The following is a 25,095-nucleotide window of genomic DNA, read 5'->3' as shown; positions in this document are numbered from 1 at the left end:
TTCAATTGCCACATGAAGTGCTCCTCCCCATTCCTCTGGGTGGCCATCCCTGCACCTCCTGTCCTGCAGGCTCCAGTCACCTAAGGTAGTAGACTCAGCATATAAAATTCCCTGGATTTTTATTAGGCTTCCTTTCAATAGGCCACTATCTCTTCCCTATAAGCTCAGCTGAGTATTTATAAAACTTTGTGTCTGGTGATCCAAGCATTTTGAGTGCTCAAATTATACATCTGAACATTTTATATTCTTCAGTAACAAACCAGTGAAATATTTAAAGCAAATTTTAAACTATAGTCCTGTAGACATAGTACTGCACATCAGGTTTTGTCAGTAAATTCTGGATAGGCACATGCCTGTTAAATACTTTCAGTACCACTTAATGGCTTCTTTCACAGGTTTAATGTGATGCTAATAGGTCTGGCAAGCTGGGAGGCATTTTACTTTTCAGTTAACAGATCCACTTCAGGGGAAGAGTCACCAGTCTACAAGCTGCAACAGTCTCCTGTGGGAGTCTTCAGAAAGAGTTGGAATAGGGATAGGAGAAAGTGAGAGATTGAGAATCCAGGGATGTTTAGTTTAGTTTAGTTTAGTTTGGAAAAAGATTAAGGGGAGACATGATAGTGGTCTCCAGATACTGAACAGCTGCTACAAAAAAAATGGAGAAAAGTTCTCTTTTGCTACAGAGGGCAGGACAAGAGACAATGGGTTCAAACAACAGCAAAGCAAATTTAGATTACATCTCAGGTAATCTTTCCCACTTTAAGAAGAGAGGAATAATGGAACAGACTGCCTAGGGTGGATGTGGAAACTTCTTCAGTAGAGTTTTCAAAAGGAGGCTGGTTAACCATCTTGGCCAGAGGTTAACCTAGATGACCTTTGCAGTCCTTTTTTAACCCTATGATGTTATATTTATAATATTGCTCTTAGAAAAACTAGAATGTTTGTGAAACGTGAAGGAGATTTTCAAACACTAAAGAGGCCGTTAGAATTCAATGGGAGATGTGCTCCTAAGTTACACTGTTGTATTTGAAAATCCTATCTAATGTCTGTTTCTAATTTAGCTTGAGTGTTTTCAAATTCTTAAGCAATTCAAGGGGGCAGAAAGTGGAGAATCCCTTCCCCCCCCCCCCCCCCCACTGAAGGGCTGGGTAAGTTCTGCTGCTGTTTGTTTGTTTGTTTCAGTCCCAAAGACCTCAAGTGTCACTTTTGACAATGTCATTGATTTGGCCACATCATCAATGGATAGTGTGTGATATTTCCCCTGGACTCCAAACGAAAAGCTAATCCAAAAAAGTTATTTTTCATTTTATCTTCAAAAGGCAGAAATAAGTGCTCTGTGGGAAACCTAGCACAGTAAATACATGTAACAAAGTAGTTCAGCACAGGGAACACATGGCAGATGATTGTACTGTTTCTTCCTTGCTGTGTTATACAGATTTGTGTATCTATATATTTTGGTAGCAATTTTAACTGTAGAAAAGGAAAAGCAGATCTCAAGCTAGAGAAAGGACTCCCCTCCCCAAGACTGTGCTATGCTGCAAGTAGTGTGGTGTAGCAGTAGGGATAGGGACCAAGAAGTCAAAAGACATGGGTTCTGTTTCTTGCTCTTTTGTGACTGTCAGCAGTTTCTTTATCCTCTTTGTGCCTGTTTCTCTGCTATAAAAGGGGCTTGTGATCCTACCTCTGAAAAGTGTTTAGAGGACCTCAGATGAAAAGCACTCTGTTAGTGCATACCACACACTGATTTAACATGATATCATACAGGGTCATTGCATTATAGGGTGTCTTTGCTTTCTTCTGAAACCTCAGGCATTTGCTACTGCCAAAGCTAGCCTGGATACCTGACTGGAAGACCCAGGGCTAATGTGGAAAGGTGAAGTTCACATTCCTTATTGAATACATTACACGATATTTGATTGATTTGTTCAATTGTACTGTTGTCTTTATGACTGTCAAACAATAGCACTCAGCAATGCCCACTCTCTGGAGCACCAAGATGTGCACTGGTGACATCCAGGGCTGCAAAGACTGCCCCAAATTGGCATATACATTTACATATATTTTCCTAGAAATAAATGCATTGTCATTTCCTTGCAGGGGTGCTTTGGGGAGGCCCATACGCAGAGCATTGCTTGCATCTATTGAAGCCAATCTCCGCCCCATAGAATTCATGATCTCACCTTGCTGCTGCTGGTATTTCAGTCTCCCGGGCCACAATACTAATACATACTGGAAAAGAGTGTCTTTCACACAGGAACTCAGGGTTAGTCATTTGAAATCTGCCTGCAGGGAAGGAAACTCTCCCCAGGATAGAGGAATTTTAAGGCTCCGGGGTGCGGAGCTATCCTCACTAGTACATTTCCCTCTCCAAACTCAAGCTGCATTTCACAGCTGTGGAGGATGGTCAAACCTGACAGTTCTAGCAAATGGACAAAGCCTGAGAGGCTTAGGCTTGGACTCTATGGACGATGTTTGGCTCTGAGTATGACAAGTTCATTTGGTCAGGGTTCTGCCCATTTATGTCTGGCTATCCACAAAAGACCTGAAAAGTAGCCTTTGTGCCTGAACATGACAATTTTCATGCCTCAGGCGTGTCTTGTGTCTCTGGGAGGGACAGCAGCAGCCATTCTCTCTGACTGGAAAACCAGCTGCACAGTGAAAGTGAAAAAACAAAAACAGCTTTCTGTTCTTCCAGCAACATAGCATTCAGCTGACTTTCCTAGGGGTTCTCACACTGCCAGATGACCAACAGCACCATTTGGGGGACTCACAGAATCATAGACCATTAGGATTGGAAGACTCCAGGAGGTCATGGAGTCCAAATCCCTGCTCAAAGCAGGACCAACCCCAATGAATCATCCCACCCAGGGCCTTGTCAAGCTTGGCCTTAAAAACCTCTAAGGATGGAGATTCTACCACCTCCATGGGCAATTCATTGCCATGCATCACCATCCTTCTAGTGAAATAGTTTTTTCCTAATATCCAATCTAGATCTCCTCCCTCTAGCCACCTGAGACCATTGCTTCTTGTTCTGTCATTTCCCACCACTGAAAATAACCTGACTGCATCCTTCTTTAGAATCCCTCTTCAGGTAGTTGAAGGCTGCTATCAAATTCCCCCTCATCCCCCCACTTGCCTCTTCTGCACATTAAGGCTATGTCTACACTGTAGCGCTATTTCGGGATACTGGAGCTATCCTGAAAAAGCTATCCCACGTCTTAATACCAAGCCGGTTATTTTGAAATATAACAGGCTCACTATTCCAATGTCCCTGTAAATCTCATTCCACAAGGAGTAAGGGACGTTTCAGAATAGTAGGTTATTTTGAAATTTGGGCAACTAAAATGATTAGGGGTTTGGAACGGGTCCCATAAGAGGAGAGATTAAAGCGACTGGGATTCTTCAATTTAGAAAAGAGGAGACTGAGGGGGGATATGATAGAGGTATATAAAATCATGAGTGGTGTGGAGAGGGCCGATAAAGAAAAGTTATTTATTAGTTCCCTAAATAGAAGAACTAGAGGACACCAAATGAAATTAATGGGTAGCAGGTTTAAAACTAATAAAAGAAAGTTCTTCTTCACACAGCGTGTAGTCAACCTGTGGAACTCCTTGCCAGAGGAGGCTGTGAAGGCTAGGACTATAACTGAGTTTAAGGAGAAGCTGGATAATTTCACGGAGGTTAGGTCCATAAAAGGCTATTAGCCAGGGGATAGAATTGGTGTCCCTGGCCTCTGTTTGTCAGAGGCTGGAGAGGGATGGCAGGAGACAAATCGCTTGATCATTGTCTTCAGTCCACCCTCTCTGGGGGAACCTGGTGGTGGCCACTGTCGGCAGACAGGATACTGGGCTAGATGGACCTTTGGTCTGACCCAGTATGGCTGTTCTTATGTTGGTGCTGTGTACGCTCAAATTGCGTAGCTTATTTCGAGCTATGAGTGCAATGTAGACACATCCTAAATAAACCCCGCTCCTCCAGCCTCTCCTCATAAGTCATGTGTCCCAGCCTCCTAATAATTTTTGTTGCCCTCTGCTGGACACTCTCTAAATTGTTCACATCTTTTTTGTAGTGGGCGGAAGGGGGACAAAACTGGATTTAGTACTCCAGATGTGGCCTGACCAGTGCTGAATAGAAGGAAATAATCACTCTTGTTGACAATGCTCCTACTAATGCAGCCCAATCAGGGTCATCCTTAGGTATATGTAGGGCACCTGAAAATTCAGGGCACCAAATTTTCAAGTGCTCCTACACAGCTGTGTGTGCTGTTGTGTCTACTGATTACCCTGACCGCTGTCTGCCAGTTCCTCTTTGGTCCAGCCCTTCCCCGCCAATGCTCTCTCAGCCACTGGCAGCAGGGTTGCCTTCTCTCTGCCCCTCCCCCAGCCCACATGTTCCTTTTGGCTAGCCAGCTGCTGAGCTGAGGGCTCCCTCCTGCCACACTGAGGTGGGGGGTGAGTCCTCAATCTTTGTGTCTCTGTGCTGCCCCAAGCCCTGTCAGGAGCCACCTGAGGGAGTTGAGGGTTAGGGACACAAGGGAAGACCCAAGCCCTGGCATAAGCCCTGGGGAGGGGGGCTCAGGTAATTTGCATAGGGCCCCATAAATAGTAAAGACAGCCCTAAGCCCAATATGCCATTAGTCTTCTTGGCAACAAGGGCAAACTGTTGACTCACACCCAACTTCCCACCCCCTTCCATTTTTCCTCCCCCCCCTTTCCCTTCTCCCCTATTTGTTTTGGGTCTCAACATCCTAAACTCAAAACTCCAGACATCTGAAGAAGTGGGCTGTGCCCACGAAAGCTCATGATACCATCTACATGTTTTGTTAGTCTATAAAGTGCTACCAGATCATTTGTAGTTTAAGTTTACCCAGCTTCTGATCCACTGTAATCCCCCAGTTCCTTTTCTGTAGAACTGCTGCTTAGTTAGTTGGTCCCCAGCCTATAGTAGTGCTTGGGATTCTTCCATCCTAAGCACATAAAGTACAACTGAAACTGTCATCAGTATGGCTGAGTAAACTGTGGCAAAGTAGTGAGAGGGGAATAATAACACTTTCTGCGTACATGCTGGATGTGAGATGTTGCTCTGTACAAGAGAGTCTAGTAAGGCCTCCAAAATAAAGCATTAGAAAAAAACCTGACCACCACCCAGGAGGATTTACTCAGCTAATGCAACTACGAGTCTTCTCCAAGGAACCACAATGCCTGGGTATGAGTGCTGGGCGTGAATCATCCGGTGAGTTTATCCCATATGATCAGCTTGCTGTGACTGCTGGGAGATGACCATTGGCAGGTGCCAGTCTCCCTTGTCTCCAATTTCTCTGATGAGCTAAATCAGTGCAACCGCAGCTTCGAAACTCTCAGTGAAACTAGTGCTGGGTGGAAAGAATGTGCAAACGGCTCCAGTATCCTCTTGCTCAGTGTGACCCATCACAGCCAAAGCACCACTTCAGGAAGAAGCTGGAAAAAGGTGACAGTAGCAAGAGCCTCCTGGGTGTGAAAGCAGGCTCTTTGCTGGCCAGGCCACTCGCGCATATTGCCATCCAAGCAAAAGGTCAACTTCCCCTTGATGAAAAACCCTTACACTATGTAACTTAAAGATCAGCAACAAACAGGAGCCAAAACCAGACCTGAAAAGTTTATGTAAAGTTCGTGCTGGTTGTGCTGACTGTGCCATGCCCAATAAGGCAGAAAAGGAAAAACAGGAAACCATCTCACCAGCCCCTTACTCCTGTCACTTAACAGACAGGGTCTGCTAGCCTATCACAAAAAGTGTGCAAAAGCTTTCTCTAACAGCTTCCCCTCCTGTATCAAATTGAGGAATCCTGAATAAACATTGGATGGCAGAATATGAGCCAGGTCTGAGGACTGATCACCCAAGGGCCACCTCCCGCTCACCGAACTAAACGAGTTCCTGTAGTGCGTAACGTATACCAAACATAACGAATACCAAATATGTTGTTGTTGTTGTAGTTTATGTGTCTGTGAAATGTAAGTATTGTTATCTGAAATTGTTTAGAGGTATTGTTAAGTAGTAGTTTTAGATAAATGATTAGTCTTATAAGTAAGACTGATATAAATGTAACTGTTAATAATCCCTGGTCCCTTGTTAACAACTACAGGCAGTCCCCGACTTACGCGGATCCGACTTATGTCGGATCCGCACTTACGAACGGGGCTTTCTCGCCCCGGAAGTCGGGGCGAGAAAGCCCCGTTCGTAAGCTGCTCCGGTGCCCCTGGTCTGCTGGAGACCGTCTCCAGCAGACCAGGGGCACCGGGCGGGTTCCCGCGCTTCTGAGGTTTTGCCAGCAGCAGCTGACTTGGGGACGCCTGGGGTTCTTAAGTTGATTCTGTATGTAAGTCAGAACTGGCGGTCAGTTTCAGCAGTGTCTGAATCTGGACGCCAGTTCCGACTTACATACCGATTCAACTTAAGAACAAACCTACAGCCCCTATCTTGTACGTAACCCGGGGACTGCCTGTATTGGGATTTAGAAAAACCTCAGGGAATTTTCTTTACTGTATTGCATTTTGCTTATTGGTCATTCTAATAATTATTTGGTGCCTACATATGTAAGAAATTGATAAAATCATAATTTATACGTAGAAGCCCTTTAATAAAAGTTTAAAAGATATTTGGTAATAGTTTGCCTGTTTCTGCGCCTCCCTGAGACTAGCCACATTTCCGAACCGTTTAGTTTAAACCACACTGAGGAGGGAATAAGGAAGGTCAGAAACCTCTGGGTGGGGAAAGGGACGAGGAATAAAGCAGATTCTTACTCCCAGATATATCCAGCCCCGGCAGGGTGGCTTTGCACTGCCTTAAGCACATGGAATAAGAAGCTAAGGATAACCAATCACTTCATCTATTTGCTTTTACTTGCTTCAGAAACGCAGCTTGTTTCCTCCTATGTCCCCACCTCAGAACAAGTGGGTCCCATCCCCCGCTTTCCCCAAATCTTTTTTTTCTAGAAATTCTCTCTGAAGCCGTCTCTCTTCTTGGCTTGATGCCTTCCCCTGTTACCTGCTGTGTGCAGACCTCCCCTTCCCAAGTGGAAATGCATGTCCTCTCCTCCCTCAGGCCTACTAGCTTTCCAAAGCCAGGCATCGCTTCAGTGCTATTGACTTCATGGCTTGCTTCTCAGCTTTTATCATTCTTACTTTGTTTATCTAAAGATGACGGAGAGTGTCCAGAGGTTCCTGTCTTCCTCTGTAATTGTATGGTGCAGTATACACCTATAGTTAATCTTTGATTATCACAGAGCTTTATAACAGAATGAGGCAGAGAGCCAAATTTTGCTGTCATCTATGCTCATAGGTGCTAGAACTGAATTGCTTACTTTAAGAAAAACATGTTCATTGATTTGCCTTTTTTTGCCTACCTTTTTTTTAAGGAGAACTGAAACTCCCCAACCCACTGCCCACTCTTTAAGGAATGAGGAATAGAAATTAATGTAATTGGATGGAACAATGGAAACATTTTTAAGAGCTCCTTTTCCCTATTACGATGCAACAAAGTGTACAAAAAATCATATATGAGCAAAATGATATTGTAGCAGGTGAGCAGGGAAGAGACCCAGGAATCCTGAAAAGCTTTCTTTTCACAATGTCCATTGTAAATTCTAGGTCTGAAATGTTCTTGGATATTCCTAGAACTTGTTTTAATTGCCCTGTCTGCAAAGGATGCAAAAAAAAACCCCAAAAACAAAAAACTAATTTCCAATAACTGCAACAACAAAATGATGATGTTGTCTCTTTAATAGCACCTGTTTGCATATGCCATTCTGGTAGTGTAAAACACTTATGTAATGCATTCCCTTATAAAGGTCCTTTTCACTATGGCTGGGTCTAGACTATATCCCTTTTCTTGAAAAAGGGATGTAAAATAGACACTTGGAAATTGCAAATGGAGCCGGGATTTAAATTTCCCATGCTTCATTTGCATAATGGTGGCCACGGGTTTTTTTTTGAAAAGGGGCTTTTTGAAAGAAAAACATCTATTTAGATGGGGATCTTTTGAAAATAAAATCCTTTTTCAAAAGATCCTGTACTCCTCAAAAAATGAGGTTTACAGGATCTTTCAAAAAAGGGTTTTATTTTCAAAAGATCCCTATGTAAACATCTGTTTTTCGTTCAAAAAGCCCCTTTTTGGAAAAAACCGCAGCCACCATTATGCAAACGAAGCACAGGAAATTTAAACCCGGCTTCATTTGCAATTTCAAAGTGTCTAATTTACAATCCTTTTTCGAGAAAAGGGATGTAGTCTAGACACAGCCTGTTAGACAAGTGTAAAAAGGCATTAGTGTAAATGAGAATCAGACTCAAAAGTGTTGTAGACCACCTCTTTTGGATTATTCTTTTCAGGTGGTATTTGTTACTTAAGATGAATGCGTAGCTGAAGATGTTTCCTGATAAGTAAGAATTGGTCAGTTGTGGTATTTTCACAGTAAGACCACTGGGAGCAAAATTTCTTATCAGATCTAGAAGAGTGAATAAGAAACCAAGGAAGTGAATCTACATAAATAGTAGTATCTTATTTGGTTTCAGAAAAGTAGCTGCACTATGGACTCATAAACTTGCAAGCAGATCTTGTTTGGCTTCTGCAATTTCAGCATGGCAAAGCCCACTGAGTTAGCATATCCCTGTGATGTTATAAAGTGTCACCACATTAGTTTTAAGAACACATACAATATGTTGTCTAAACAGACACCCTTTATCCAAGGATCTCCATGTACTTTATAAACATTAATTCTGACATCTTCCCTGTGAGGGAAGGAAGTATTTTAAATTAGAAATATGAGATCATTTAGCAAATACAATCATCCAGACTCTATCTTAACCAAGGCCAAAGAGTAAATAATTGACAAAGACTGGAAGTTCTGATTCCTTGTTCCTTGTTCCAGACATAAACCCATTCTTGTTTCCCCCTTGGATGTCATTATTTTCAAAGAACCTCTTTGGAAACAATAGACAGTTGTTCTTGATGTCTTTAAATATAAAACTTGTCTCAAATGTGATAGAGAAAGCACACAGATTGGTCTTGATCAGATATACCATGTTTCTCTTCTGCATCCAGTTTTTCCATTTTTTAAAGCAGTTGTTCCTCACTTCAGAGCAGAAGCAGCAAAACAGCTTCAACAGCATATTAAAATTAGAGAGACAATGGAATCTTTCTGACCAGCTTGCCTGAACCCATCTGTGTGGTTTGCATTTTCCTTGTCTTTTAATGCAACTTCCACAATGAAAAACTGCTGGAAGAGTTTGTAGAATTCAGATGGAGCAATTTGAAATAGTAGCGAATGCAGTGGTTCCCAACACGGTGCCCACAGGTACCATGGGGCCCGCTGGGCCATTTCTGTGCACTCGCCGAGTGATCGGGGCCAGCCCTATCCCTGGGCACATGGTGCATGGGCGGTGCCAGCCCCTGGGTGTGCAGTGTATGGGTGGTCCCGTCCCCGGGTGCACGGCGCAAGGGCTGTGCCAGCCCCGTGCACACGGCGTATGGGCGTCCCCGCCCCTGGGCATGCAGCGCAGGAGCGGCGCCAGCCCCAGGCACGTAGCAGGTGGGTGATGCCGGCTCCTGGGCGTGCGGCACAGGAGCGGCGCCGGCCCCAGGAGTGCAGTGCATGGGTGGCACCGGAACTGGGCACGCAGCGTATGGGTGGCCCCGCCCCCAGGCGCCCGGCAGCCCCAAAAGGTTGGGGACCACTGAGCTAATGTGTCTGTTAGAAGATTTTGTGATGGATCCTGCCTCAGAGTGTGATTATGTGAGTGTACCTGTAAAAAAGGATTCACTCCAATATCTCTGTGAATCATAATCTTATTGGACACCATCAAGCTGTCTCATCTTGAAACTTACTAGTCCCTTCTTGCCAGCAACTTTATCACTATCCATACTACTAACCATGACCTTGGGAGCTACTATTAAGATCTGCCAGGATTCAGTGTTTTCACTGAGGTCACTAGGAACTGAGAGCACTCCTCTCCTTACACGGCTGGACTCATATTTTTGTATCATGATAGTGCATTTCATCCAAGAATCTCAAAGCACTCAAAAGGAAGCATTACAAATATTAGCTAATTAATCCTGGAAACACACATGTGAAGTAAATAAAGGATCCCTTGGGTGGAAAGCAGCAGGCATTTAACAGTGTACAGCCACACTGCACAACAGTGTGGGTCAAGAAATGAAGAAAGAAACCAAATCCACATGAAACTGCTGGAGACAATCTGAGCAAGCAAAATGTAATTGTACCAGTTGGAAGATAGCCAGAAGGCCAGTTAGCACTCTACTAAAAGTACCAGGGGATCGCTAATGACCATAAATGACCTCGAATATTTGATTAACTACTTTATGAATACAGAGGACCATATTTTCAATCCTATCAACTCTTCTCTGCATGCTGTTGTGAATTATGCAGACACACATTTTGTGCAGCAAGATCAGAGACCTGTTCAGTACAATTTCCCCCCTTGTGGAAAGAACAGAATTTGGAAAGGATAGATATTTTCACACATCAGTCTTGTAAATAAATAAATAAAGACAAAACAATTCACAACAAAATGCTGGAGAATGAAGTCTTTCCTTTTTTATGCCAGCACTGCTTTGGAATGGCCAGGGGTTAGCCTTAGCCAGCTCACTCTTCATGAAGGTACTGGTTTTGTCTCAGCATTGAGCAAACTGGGAGAGGGTGTTATGGATGAGTAGATTTTGGCTATTGGCCACATACTGCAGGCATTATTTCAGTTGCACAACAGGGAGGACAGAACTGATCCTGATGAGATTCAAGAACTGTTGCCTGCCAGAACTAGGGATCTAAAAATGCAGTTAAAAAGGTAACCATGTAACCACTAAAATCATAGCAGAGAATACAGAAATGTGCCAGCAACCAGCCACCTCTGGGATCAGATGGGGGTCCTGTCATTCAGGCAACCTGCTTGAGCCCTGCAGCACCACTGGATTTTTTGTGGCCCAGAGATAGTTATCAATTGGCAGAGGTTACAGGATCAACCTGTCAATCATGATTGACGGGTTGGTGACCACTGTAAAATTTATGGGCCCCCAGCCTGTGGCTCTGGGCTGAAGCCCTTAAAGCCCTTGCATTAATCTGGCCCTGTCCACGGGGGTCTTCTTTTCCTGTGTATTTCTTTTAGTTCCGCTTTTTTTTGCTCTCTCTTCTGAGTCATGTGGGTGTGGTTTCCTGTTGACCAGTCATCAAGCTTTCACTGCTGAAGATTTCTTTTCTCTTCTCTTCCCCTTTATTTGAAAGGCAAGCTGCAAACAAAGTCAACATTATTCATGCCTTTTATTGTTCCCTTAAGTTGTACAGAAATAGATTCAGTGGGGTTCTGTTTTGTTTGTGGGGTTTTTTTTTCAAATTGTACACTTAGCTACCTGAAGGGAAGTTTCAAAGAGGATGGAGAGAGGCTGTTCTCAGTAGTGATAGATGACAGAACGAGGAGCAATGGTCTCAAATTGCAGCAGGGGAGGTCTAGATTGGGTATTAGGAAAAACTATTTCACTAGGAGGGTGGTGAAGCACTGGAATGGGTTACGTAGGTGTTAGAATCTCCATCCCTAGAGGTTTTTAAGTCCCAGCTTGACAAAGCCCTGGCTGGGATAATTTAGTTGAGGTTGGTCCTGCTTTGGGCAGGGGGTTGGACTCGATGACCTCCTGAGGTCTCTTTCAACCCTGTGATTCTATGATTAGAAATATCAAGCCCTGACATCATTGTTTTTCTGGAGAGCTGTTTAAGAAGCTAAAGCAGGGTTGTATGCTAAAGATCAGCTGCAGCCCTCAGCTGTCTAAGGCCCACTGTGTGCTGTCATTCTTTAACAGCGTTTGTAACTGGTAATTCTTCACGGCCTCCTCCTTGTCTACCTGGGGCTTCAGTTGTCCTCGACCGACGATATGCCCCAGGTACGTCACTTCCGACCTTCCAAATGTGCACTTGCTCGGGTTGGCAGTCAAGTGTGCTTTGGCCAAAGTCTTAAGGATGGCTCAAATATGTTGTAAGTGTTCCTCCCATGATGTACTCTAAATGACAATATTGTCTATATATGCTGCGGCATACATCTGGTAGTCACTTAAGATTTTGTCCATTAAGCACTGGAATGTCGCTGCTGCCCCATTTAATCCGAACAGCATCGTTAAAAAGTGGTACAGCCCAAAAGAAGTGGCAAAGGCTGTCTTCTCCTGTGATGTGGGAGTGAGGGGGATTTGCCAGTATCCCTTTGTGAGGTCAATTGTGGTAACAGATTCCCTTTAGCTAACTCTCCTGCTACCCTCAACTTTTTCCTTAGATCCAGGATGTACGGTATTGTCCCCTTTACCTGTGAGTCTTGTCCCTCCCAATTTTCTTTTAAAAGATCTAGGATCCCTCAGAGCTGTCTCCCATATAATAACTCAAAAGGGGAGAAGCCCGTGGAATCTTTGGGCACTTCCCTAACTGCAAGCAGAAGGGAGGGTAGAAAAACGTCCCAGTCTCTCGGATCTACGCACTTGAATTTCCTCAACATTGCCTTTAAGGTTCTATTAAAATGTTCCACAAGCCCATCTGTTTGTGGATGGTATACCGATGTTCAGAGGGTTTTGACCTTCATTAATCAGCATAACTCTGCCATTACCCACTCCGATACGTTAGACCACAAGATTTCTTGTGGGATCTCCACCCTCGAAAACACTTTTACCAACTCAGCTGCCAAAGTAGTGGCTTTGGTATTTCGGAGAGGTACTGCTTTGGGGTATCTGGTGGCATAGTCTATTAGGACTGAAATATAATGGTTACCTCTATGTGAACTCTCCAGTCGGCCCACCAGGTCCAAGGCTATCTTTTGAATGGAATGGGAGGGGGACTAACAGGCTTTTGGTATGATCCTTCTTCCCGCCTGCTGATACTCCAGGCAGGATTCACAAAAGTCTTTCACTTCCTTATACATGCATGGCCAATAGAACCATTGCAGGGTTCACTGTAAAGTCTTTTCGCACCCTAAATGTCCCATCCAGGGGTTGGCGTGGGCTAGATCCATCACCTGCCACCAGAATCGAGTTGGTACTAGTAGTTGTTTGGTTTCCCCCATCTCCCCCGGTCAGTCCTCTATCCTATATAGCCGATCCACTCTTACCTTGAATCGGGGCCTGCAGTGGGCCACTCTGTCATCTGACCCCTCGCCTTGGGACATGCCAGATTGCTCCCATGCATGCGTTAGGGACAGGTCTTCCTGCTGTTCCCATAGAAAGTCTGCTTCCGCTTCGAGTTCCTCCATTCTGAGGTTAGTGGGGGAGGCGTCTGTGACCTGGGCCTCCGGAGCTTTCTTCTCTCATTGTTGGGGATTGGGTCTCCGGGCTGGAGCCACTTGCTTGGCCCTTCCCCATTCTTCTACCAAGCAGCGAAAATGTGGTCAGTCTCGCCTCAACACCACCAGGTATGCTAGTTTTGGGGCTACCGCCACCTGGCACTTCTCTTCTCTCACTCCATCCGCTATGCGTACCCACCACATGGGGTAGTTCCGAACATCCCCGTGTATACATTGCATGGCCACGGGCCGGCCATGCTGTCCTCCCTCTGATAGTAATTCGGCCCATACCACGGTTTGGTTGCAACCCAAGTCTACCAGGGCCAATACCCTTTCCCCTTCCAGGCTTACCTGGACTGTTATCTTGGAGAAGTCCCACGCTCGGGCTCATTGGTCTGCCGCCATTATCCTCCCATATGAACAGTTCATGAAGGAGCAATCGCACCTAAAATGGCCTTCTTGCCCGCACTCGTAACAGGCGCCTCGCTTCTCTGGTTCAAGGGGGCTGGGCCTTTGTCCTTCCGTCAGCCAGAGTGATTCTTCTCCCTTGTGCTCACTGGCCCCCTGACGCGGTCCCTTTCCCCATCTTTTTCATGGAGTCAAAGAGGGCCCCCCCCGTCCTCTCATGGGGCGGGCCCATGCACTGACCGGTTTTGCGTCGGGGTTTTCTCGGGAGCCTCTAGTCTTGCTCTCTCCCCTATTGGCTACCATATAATTTTCTAGAATGGTGATAGCTTCTCTGAGGGTGGAGGACTGGTGTCGGCGCACCCACATCCGGCCATCTGTGGGCAGAATCTGTAAAAACTGATCTAGTGTGATCATTTCTACAATTTGGGTGGTAGACCTTTTCTCTGGCTCTAGGCATCGGGTGGCTGCCTCTTTGAGCCTCTGGACGATGGCCCGTGAGCATTCTGCCGGCCAAGACTTCTCAGCCTCGAACAGCTGCCTGTATGTCTCTAGGGTCACCCCTGCCTGGTCTAAAATGGCCTCTCTAACCTTGTGATAATGTAATGTATCCCAGGCGGATAGACCCCTATATGCCCACTAGGCTGGGCCCATAAGGTAAGGGGCCAACAGGGTGGCCCAATGTTCCTCTGGCCACCGGGCCGCTGTAACCACCCTCTCTCAAAAGTTATTAAAAATGCCTCTAGGTCATCCCAGGGTGTCATCTTTACTAGCCTCAGAGGCAATGCCAGGGCTGAGCCCCCCCCCCCCCCCTTCTTCTTTCCAGAGCTGCCCCTGATGGGCCTGCTCCAGAGGCCCCGGACCAGTGCTTTGACCCTTGTTCCTGTTGTCTCTGCTGATGTTTCATCAGCTCTCGTACTAACTGTTGCTGCTCCCTCTGTTGGTTGGTCATTTGTTGGAGCAACTGGGTCTGCTGTTGCTGCTGCTGTCGCTGGCTCTCAGCCAACCATTCCAGCAGCTTCCCCGTATCCATCTCTACCCTCCTTCCCTGTCTGTACCACTGCGGGTTTTTTTTTCTTTTATACCTGTACCCACGTTCTCCACCAGTGTCGTGGAGTCAGGGTTTGGTATGTGCCCTAAGCACCCTTTCCTTGCTCTACCTCTGTCCTGTTGTATCACCCTATAGTGCACCCTGTCCCACAGTCACCACAGGATCCCTCGCCTGGCCGGAAAGGCTCCATCTCCACATCATCTGCTCCGTTTTTGTGGGTTACCTCCTCTGGGCTTCCTGGGGGTCCCCGCATACCGAGTGTTCAGTGGCTGCGGGGTCCTAGCACCACTGGGTTTGGACCGTGCATGGCAGACTCCCCGTTCGCCAGTCAGCATGCCACACGGAGCTGCGCTTGGGTGGCCTCCAGTGCGGGGGTCCGGCTCCCCCATCACAGTGACTTGGCATGTTCCTGACCAGGTGTTTTGGTTTGGTGTACAATAACTTCCCTTCAGGGGTTAGATGTACAATAACCACAATAAAAACTCCCATAATTCCCTGGGTACTGCTACCAGTTTCATTTTTTTCTAAAGGGAGGCCTGGATGCATGCTCAGCTCTTGCTGGGCTTTAAGGCTATGTCTACACTACAAGGTTTTTGTGCAGAAACGACCATTGTTGCACAAAAACTGGTGAAATGTCCACACCTCAAGCATGTTTTTGTGCAAGTAAATCGGCAGAAAAGAGGGCTTTTGCCGATAGAGTTATTCCTCTCCCCACGAGGAATAACTCCTTTTTGTGCTACAGCTCTTGTGCAACAAGGCAGGTGTGGACGCTCCAAAGGAGGTTTTGCGCGAGACACTACTATTGGCAAAAGCACAGGCGCTCTGATGACCATTTTGTGAATGGCCATCAGAGCTTTCTTGCACAAGAGTGCCCATGCAGTGTGGACACGCTCATGCGCAAAAGCACATCACTTTTGCGATGCGCTTTGAGGCCTGGACACACTTTTGCACAAGAAGTTTTTGTGGAAGATCTCTTCTACAAAAGCCTTCTTGTGCAAAACCCCTGCAGTGTAGTCAAAGCCTAAAAAAACAGTTAGGGGCTGCAGCAAGGTGGTAGAGGCATACTGCAGCTATCTATAGAGAGTCTGGGAGAGAGTAGCAATTCACGGAAACAACTGTGATAGCTGGATCCGTGTGTAATCCACACACCTAGGCTACGTCTACACTGGCCCCTTCTTTGGAAGGGGCATGCTAATTTTGAAAGTGGGAATAGGGAAATCCGTGGGGGATTTAAATATCCCCCGCGGGATTTAAATAAACATGACCGCCGCTTTTTTCCCGGCTTTGGGAAAAGTAGGAATAAGAGATCCTCCGGAATAGGGCTTTATTCCGGAGGATCAGGCCAGTCTAGACGCTTTTTTCCAAAAAAAAGTGGCGGCCATGTTTATTTAAATCCCGCGGGGGATATTTAAATCCCCCACGGATTTCCCTATTCCCACTTTCAAAATTAGCATGCCCCTTCCGAAGAAGGGGCCAGTGTAGACGTAGCCCTAGTGTGGTTACTGAGTACTGCAAGTGGCACCTAGACCACTGCAACAGTTAAGATCAAGAGATCTCTACAGGATGGGCTGGGAGCCAGCTGGCTTTTAGCTCAGAGGGTAGAGGCTCCTCTAGTCAGCTCCTGATGTCCCAGATTCAAATACGCTTTGGTGGTGGTTACACATGCATTAGCAAGGATGATGTTAAGTTGATGGAGAACTGCTGTTGGGTCCTGGCCACACTACACACTGGTGGATGCAGTTGTTTTTCACCTGAGATAATCAGCCATGATTACATATGGTTAGAATGAGTGGTAAGACTCTTTCTGTATCTCTGTGGTGAATTTGCAGCAAAACTTATGAAAGAATGGATCAGAGCTATGATAAGAGTTATATAAACTGAGTGCCCTATCAGTCAGTTGTGCACCAATGTGGTTTGTTTTGTTTTGTTTTCCCCAGTGGGTGCTGTTCTCACAAAGGTCTGTATGTCAATGTGTTGCTTGTAGCAAGGGCAAGTGATCGAAGTGAACAGTGTGACAGATATCACAGAGGGATGTAAACAATTGGGCTTCCCAAAAGTCTGGACCTATCAGTGTCATCTATATACCCATTCTCCGCTTCCCATTTCCTTCCACAAGCAGCCGTGGCTTCCACAGCAATGTAGGCTCCACACACATAGGGCGGGCAAGCATAGCACAGAATGCCAACATTTTCAAAAACTCTGTACTTCCCAGCTCAGTCATAGGGGTACACTCTTCCCGACAATCAACATTAACAATACTACCATCTAATATAGACAGTCTGCATTTGCAGAGAGGCGGACTGGGAATTTTCTAATTTCTTTGTTTCTCTCGTGTGCTCATCAGAGATCTTTCTCTTTACTTCTTAGTCTTTGGTAAACAAAGTTTAAGTATTTTGCTTCTTTTATTTTCCCTCTTTGTTCTCTAAAAATATATACTTGTTTCCTGTATATGTCTTCCTTCCTGTGGCTGTCTTTCCGGTTTTTATTTCACTGAAATATAGTTTCACAGACTGATTCTCATTTACACTAAGGACCAATGTACATTTGCACTCCCTTTAAGGTTAAAGCACTGTAAAAGGGCCTTAGTGAAAATGAGAATTGGGCCCTAAACATCTGTTTTAACTTTCTTCTCTGACTTAGGCTGTAGCTAAACCAGAGGCCAGGTCCACACTACAGGGAAAGGTCAGCTTAAGGTACGCAATTCCATCTACGTAAAAAACATAGCTGGAGTCAACATACCTTCAGCTGAGCTTCAGCAATGTCCTCGCAGCAGTAGGTCAATGGAAGAAATGCTCTGGACTTCCTTTATTCCTCACGAAGAGTAGGAGTACCGGCGTCAATAGAGATGCCCTCAGTATTCAAATTAGTGGGTCTTTACTAGACCCACTAAAATGAACAACGGAATATTGACCGCTGCTGTTCTCACCTTTTGGATTTTAGTTTGCTAGGCTATTATACTCTGGCTTCCAGCTTCAGATTGATTACCTGGTTATGCTACAAACAGGAAATCCACTTTTAACTGAAGAGTTCTGGCTGCCAGATTTCCTATTTTAGCACATGCAGTGAAAACTAGCCAAAAAGAAAAGCCTTGTGTTTGTCATATACAATCTGGGCAGAGGGCAGCACTTCAAACATTATTCATAGCACTAGGAATGGATAAAAATCCTTTTATGTGAAGCTTTGTATAATGGGTCAACACCTGAGACTCCTTGGCAGATATTAACTGTGTTTAGTTTGCATTATGCTAATCTGCTTCCATGAGCTTTAAAACCAAACAAAGTCAAGTGATTTGTCTGAAGTGGAGCTGATGAGTTTAACTCATGGGAGGCAGGTGCTGGAGTAGACTATGCAGGGCGGAGTTTGGAGTTATAGGATGGCTCAGACAATTGGCAATGAACTGCAGGGTATTTTGCCTCACAATCCCCAGTCTGACTCCAGTCCAGGTTAGTAGTGACAGTATGTTTTTATCACGTGGTGGCTGTCTTGTGCTCTCCATTCACCGCTGGGACTAATCAGCAGGATTAACAGTCACCATGGATCTGGGGGCAAGGTGTGGGGGGACTGGCTCTGAAAACCAGAAGGAGCGGAGCCTCAGGTGGAAGGAGAGGTGCCAGGGCAGCCAGCTCCCCTCCGGCACTCAAAGCTGTGCGGAGCAGTAGCAATGGCGGCGGCCGGGACCTTCAGTCCCCTTTGAAACACCAGGCTCCAGTGCAATTGGCTCCTTGGTTCCTTTCATCGGCAGGCCTGGAGAAAGTCCTGCCAAAAAGCCAGCACCATAAGTGACAATAGCTGTTTACAGAGTAACTATATTCTATCATTTCAGTGCACAGCTATAGCCTGTGCAGTACCTCGTCAATAGGGAAGTGCTGTCTTTGTCTCCTCTGCCAAGCAGACACACGGTATCAGTTAGCTTTAATAAGAGCATAGCATGCATGTCTATCTTCCTTAGGCCAGGAAGCTTCATATGGATTTTTCTGGTTTATTTAAATACTTTTATTGAAATTGTTAATTTAGTAACTAAATAGCCAAGAAATGAAAATACAAATAAATAATGCTGTTCATTTTAGATGAGCTGTATATTTGACTTTCAATCAGCTTTAGAATTTATCTCTATTGAATTATCCCCAGGAGCAAGTGCTGAATATTTTCTAATTAATTAGTCTCAAAGACTTCAGTATGTTAAGAATACACCACCGTGACACTTTCCCCTAGGGAAAATCTCCCAAATACATGGCCTGATCCTAAGCCTATTGCAGTCAATTGGAGTCCTTCCATCAGGCCCACAAACAGTAAGCAAGTGAAAAACAACACTGTGCAAATAACAAAAACTCAAGAACATCCATGTTTTGAACATCCATGAACCTCATTGTGAATTTATTGTTTTTACACTGATATGCACTAAATTGTGCTACATACTATTACATATCTTTTGGAGTTACTTCCTATTTAACAGTAGTCTGAATTAAATCAGAACTGATCCCATGGGTTGGTATCTAGTATAATGGATGTCAAATCTTTAAGGCATCTAAAAATGTGAACTTAAACCATTTTCTTAGTAAATCCAGACTTCTTCTTGTTGATTGGTTTTATTAAGTCAGATACACAATCCATCTTCCCACCATTAAAAAATACAGTAAAACCTGTGTTATCTGGCACACTCAGGGATTAGGACGTTCTGGTTATCTAAAAATTCTGGTTATCTGAGGGTCCCATCAACCAAGAAAAAACCAATGGACAATAATAGTAAAACTCACGTTTTTATATTGGTAGTTTTGTAGTGTGAGGCAGTTGGTCTCATATTTTTATTTTGAATTAAAGATGATTATACTTCTTAAATAAAAAATTGTTAAGCCAATCATGGTAAACCAAGCCAGGCCTGTGCCCCTGAAGATGTGACAGTATTGTGGCTAAGGGCAATGCTGGTTAACAAAGTTTTATGGTTAACAGTGTGCCGGATAACAAAGGTTTCACTGTACTCTCCCCAGAAGACAGGTTTGTCTGATATCAAATATGCTATTTTGGACTGATTTTCACACACTTGGGCTGTGATTAGACTGGCAAGTTTTTTCGCAAAAGCTAGTGCTTTTGCAGAAAAACTTGCCAGCTGTCTACACTGGCTGCTTGAATTTCCACAAGAACACTGACGATTTCATGTAAGAAATCATTGCTTCTTGCGGAAATACTATGCTGCTCCTGTTCGGGCAAAAGTCCTTTTGCGCAAAAGCTTTTGCACAAAAGAGCCAGTGTAGACGGCTGAGATTTGTTTTGCGCAAAAAAGCCCCGATCGCGAAAATGGCGATGGGGCTTTTTTGCGCAGAAGCACGTCTAGATTGGCATGGATGCTTTTCCGCAAAAAGTGCTTTTGTAGAAAAGCGTCCGTGCCAATCTAGATGCTCTTTTCCGCAAATGCTTTTAATGGAAAACTTTTCCATTAAAGCATTTTCTGAAAATCATGCCAGTCTAGATGTAGCCTTGGTGCCACGTGTGTTGATTCAAACATTCTAAACGTTTGCACAAGAATTAAGTGAATTTTTTAATTATTCCCATCATCCTGTCAAACTGAAGGCTTGGTTCTGCTGTCCTTGCAGTCAATGGAAGTTTAAGTGTCAGATGGATTGGGTCATTGTTTTCTAACAATGAAAAATTGACAATAAATCTTTCTTGTACCCATTTTTGTTTATAAAAGAAAAACAGCATATGTGCTCAATGTTGAGTTTCATGCTACCCTTCATATATCATTTCAAAAAGGAGTTTCAAAGATTTTTTTCATCCTTCTTATTCAAATGTTTCTTTTGCATCATTTCCCCAGTATTGCCACAGCCATAGAGTTTCAGCAATGGCAAGTGAATTTTCCAAAGTAATTGGAGGAGGCTTGTTTTAATTAATACTGTTTCTAATAGTTGCCTCTTGAGTTGTGAGCTATAGTTATTTGAATTTTAAAAACAACCAAGAGCATGTCTATGACAAGGGGACTGTGCCAAAGATGGGTTCAGATTCAAATTGTGGAAGACAATCACAGTGCTCATTTGCTTTAAAGATTAATTGGTTAGTAGACTAAATGATGGAACAGAGGACCTGAATGGACTGAGCTGGTTTCTTATTCCCGGTTCCACATTCATGTGATTAGCTCCTCATGCATCATTCCAAATTCCTTATTCAAAGACCAAAATTATTTAAAAATATTAACATATCTTATATTGATATAAAATATTTTTATACATTTAATCAAATTAATGTGATACAGATTTAAATTGGTTTGATGGCCAATAGAAGGGAGAATACCAATTGCGCAAAAAGCCCTCTGTTCTTTTGATTTACTGTCTAAAGAATGTGCTTGCAGTGTGGACGAAACTCAAGTTTTGTTGGAAAAACAGCCATTTTTCCGACAAAACTCTGTAGTCTAGACATAGCCCCAGGGAGGATAGATAACAACGGGGGAGGGGGTACTTTTTGTTTCATAATAATTTTAAAAATCTGACCCCAGAAGAGGAAACTTTAGTTTAAAAGACCTGTTGTGTGGTGTACACATTTGGCAGGGACACCATAAAGCAGGGGTAGGGAACCTCAAGCCCGAGGGCCAGATGTGAACCCCGGCTTGCCTATATCCAGCCCCCGATGCTCATGTCGCTCCCCCCACAACACTGGGGAGCTGTTACTGGTGCTCTAGTCCCCCCGCTATCCCACAGTGCTTTTCATTTATGTAAGGCCCCCGACTGTTTTTCTTTGTGGGTCAGCGGCCCCTGACCCAAAAAAGGTTCCCCACCCCTGTAAAGGAAAATCTCAGTTACATCAGCCCTCCATACAGTACAGTAACTCTGTGACTAAACAATACACTATATGGCCCCAATCCAGCAAAATATGGATACAAACATTTAAAAGCTTGGAGTCTATGGCTACATCTAGACTACATCCCTTTTTCGGAAAAGGGTTGCAAATTAGATATATCGCAATTGCTAATGAAGTGGGGATTTAAATCTCCCGTGCTTCATTAGCATAAAAATGGCTGCCGCTTTTTTTCGGCACGGAGCTTTGCCGGAGAAAAGTGCCAGGCTAGATGCTGATCTTTTGGAAAATAAAGCCTTTTCCGAAAGATCCTGTATCCCTCTTGAAATAAGGAATCCAGTGACTAAAAACTTTATTTTCCGAAAGATCAGCATCTAGACTGGCGCTTTTCTCCGGCAAAACTCCATGCTGAAAAAAAGCGGCAGCCATTTTCATGCTAATGAAGCGCGAGAGATTTAAATCCCCGCTTCATTAGCAATTGTGATACGTCTAATTTACATCCCTTTTCCGAAAAAGGGATGTAGTCTAGACATAGCCTATGTGAGCAGCACAAGTTGTATTCTGAAATAAATGCACTGTGCACATTTAACAATAGATATAGCTAATGCACAAATCATACAGACACATAGGGAAACATGGGCCTCTATCATCTGAGCTGAGCAGAATTATTGGAGTTGTTAGTAGTACTAGATTAAGTAACTATAGTGAGCAACATCAACACCACTCAAGAATTACAGTGGTAAACTGTTAGTAATGGAGTCAGCCATTCTAACATGTGACTGAGAATAATGGCCCTTAATTTTTAAAAATACACATAGTCATCTTTTATCAACAGCATGGGCTGCTGTGGGAAGGCTCTCATAATGCTGCTTACACACATTGGCTTGATGCTGTTGCCATTATGACACAAATTGTTTTTTGTGTCATAAAAAACAATGGATGGAAGCAAATAAATCTGTCAATAGCTAATGAATAAATAAGAGAGTCTTTGAAGGTTGGGATCTTCTGACGAATCTTTGAATATGAATATACACAGCTATTCTACTAATAGAGAGATGGGCCAGAAGTATATGTCCTGATTATGGGTTTTTTAAGTGGGAGTTTGCAACACAGAGCTGGATCAAAAGTTACATTTTGAACTGACATGCTCAATGCTCCAAGCAAGAAATGCACCAAAGCAACTACTTTAATGTTGGTCAAAACAAGCAGAAGAATTGGAATAATTTTACTGAGGGTTTTCATTAATATCTGCCTGTGTTAACACGGATGGGAAAAACTCTATATCCTGGCTTCCATTAATAAGTGAGTATAATCTCTGAAGAGTCTGCATTATCTCTCTTATTATATAATAAAGTACTGCTGGACCCCTTGCTCCATTCATCTGAAGAGGTGAGTTGTTTTTGTTAATCTCTAAGGTGCTGCAGGACCATTTGTTGTTTTTTAAGTTTTTACAAATATTGTTTATTGAAAGCAGCCAATATGTGCTAATTTCACATCAAATGCAACATTTAAATGACATGTTCAAGTAATCTGTTTTGGCATAGAATAAACTGAAGTAGCAGGTTTAAAGTTTTTAATGAGACAGCAACAACAACTCTTAACTTGTGCAATTATATCATCATCAGGTAGTAACTCTACAAGTATGAATGCAAAGAGGCACTTCTATATTGTCTAAAAGAGCATCTGGCACCAACCACGATTGTCTGTAGCTATGAGAGTTACACTTTCTTCTTTGACTATTCCTTTTGTACAGGTATTTGGGGGATGCAATTATAGGTGATTTCTTGTAGCAGAGGCTAGATTGCAGTAATGTTCTAGAAAGTTCTAAAGTGAAACCGATACACAGAGACATAGTAGCTTTAAAGATAATGCTGCTTTCCTGATTCTAATTATCCCTGCTTTGTTAACGTTAGAAGAAAGAAACTCCTTCTGTGAGCTTTTACCTTAGACTTTGTTTAAATACATTTTGAATTTTTTTAAATTAACCTCCACGAGGAAAAAGCATAACAGAGCCTCAATTTGGTTTTGATTGCCAAATGCCAACCTCAATATTTATTTCATTTTAGAAAACTGCCTTTCACGTTTGCCAAAGTGCTCTACATTAAATGACACCGAACACTGAGACAAGCCTAGTAAGTAGAACAATAAGTTTTAAGCCTTTTTTAAAATTGGAAAAACCATCCAGTTGTTTATGTCAGGAAATAAAGACCACCACTAAAATGGAAAGGTTAAAAGCCTGATGTTTAAGGATGGCAAATGGTAAAAATGTAGTTGCTAGATGTAAATCATAAATGAGAACAAGTATGTGTGAGTAAATCTTTTATACACACACAAACCACAATACATAAAAGGCGAGGTTCTTAGCCTCACATGCAACGGAGAAAACATTATACTAAATACACAGAGAAAGAGGAAGCTTGTTAAAGGCCTTTAGATAATGGAGTAAAGTGAGAGAAACAAGAACAGCCAAAGATCAAGGATTAGATTGTACAACTTTTATTTCTCTGGCAAGCACCTGCTCACATGAGTGGTATTATTGACTTTTCACCAGAAAAGGTAAAATTTATACTCTTTGGCCCCAGGTTAGTGGAATCATATTTAAACAAACCCTGTACAGACACTGATGCAATAGTCCAGTTAGTAGTTTACTGTATCAGTCTTGGCAGGAAGGAATCAGGTCATGCACCAAAGTCCTGATCTTGCAAACACTTACACATATGTTTATCCTTAAGCACAAGTACTCCTGTCAATGGGATGACTCAAATGGTGAAAGTTAAGATTATCTTTAGGGGTTTGTAGGGTCTGGGCCCAAGATCATAATGACATTAATTTCTCAGATGTTTAATGAAAGAGACATGTCTTAACAAAATTTAGGCATGAAACCTAGAACTAGAGCTTGGATAGAAACTCTTAGTAAAACTAAATAAGCTGAATAAAAAGGAAGTTAGAATTATCAAAAGCTACAGCCCAAATGCTGTGCCACAGGAATAGGAGAAATGTCAGCTGCATATATCTCAAATACCTTAAAGTGGGAAGATGAGCAAGAGGTCTGAAAAACTTGGATTTTGGTCCTTAAATGTATTAGTAATGAAAGATTGTCCAAGTGGCATCTCTAAAACATCTTAATAAGAAATAGAAAGAACCTCAACATTCAAAAGAATGTATATTCATGTACAAGAAGTCCCCAAATTACAGACAAGTTGTGTTCCAAAAGTTCATTTGTAAGTTGCTTGTTTGAAACTTAGAATGCATTTTCCCAGAGAAACAGTGTTATAAATGGTGGTTCCCACAACAGGTTAACCCACAAAAGCCTATTTTACCAATAATGTAGCTGAAATACATATTTACAATGAAAAATAGTAGAAAACATTATTGTTGCAATATTAGTAATTAACAATAACATTGACTAAGAATTAAGAAAAGGCAGGTTTAATTAGATGAGTCCATATACTGTACAGGATAATTAAACTACAGAAGTGTCAAGTGAACCAATACAGTGTTATTGTTACTGTTGCCTCCTGGCTATTTGGCAGCCAAAATCTAGCAGAAACCATTTCCCTGAGG

The sequence above is a fragment of the Pelodiscus sinensis genome, chromosome 3, assembly GCF_052426305.1.
Source record: "Pelodiscus sinensis isolate ZL-2025 chromosome 3, ASM5242630v1, whole genome shotgun sequence".
NCBI classification, from domain to species: domain Eukaryota; kingdom Metazoa; phylum Chordata; order Testudines; family Trionychidae; genus Pelodiscus; species Pelodiscus sinensis.
The sequence above is the reverse complement of the archived record's forward strand: the minus strand, read 5'-3'. Positions refer to the sequence as shown.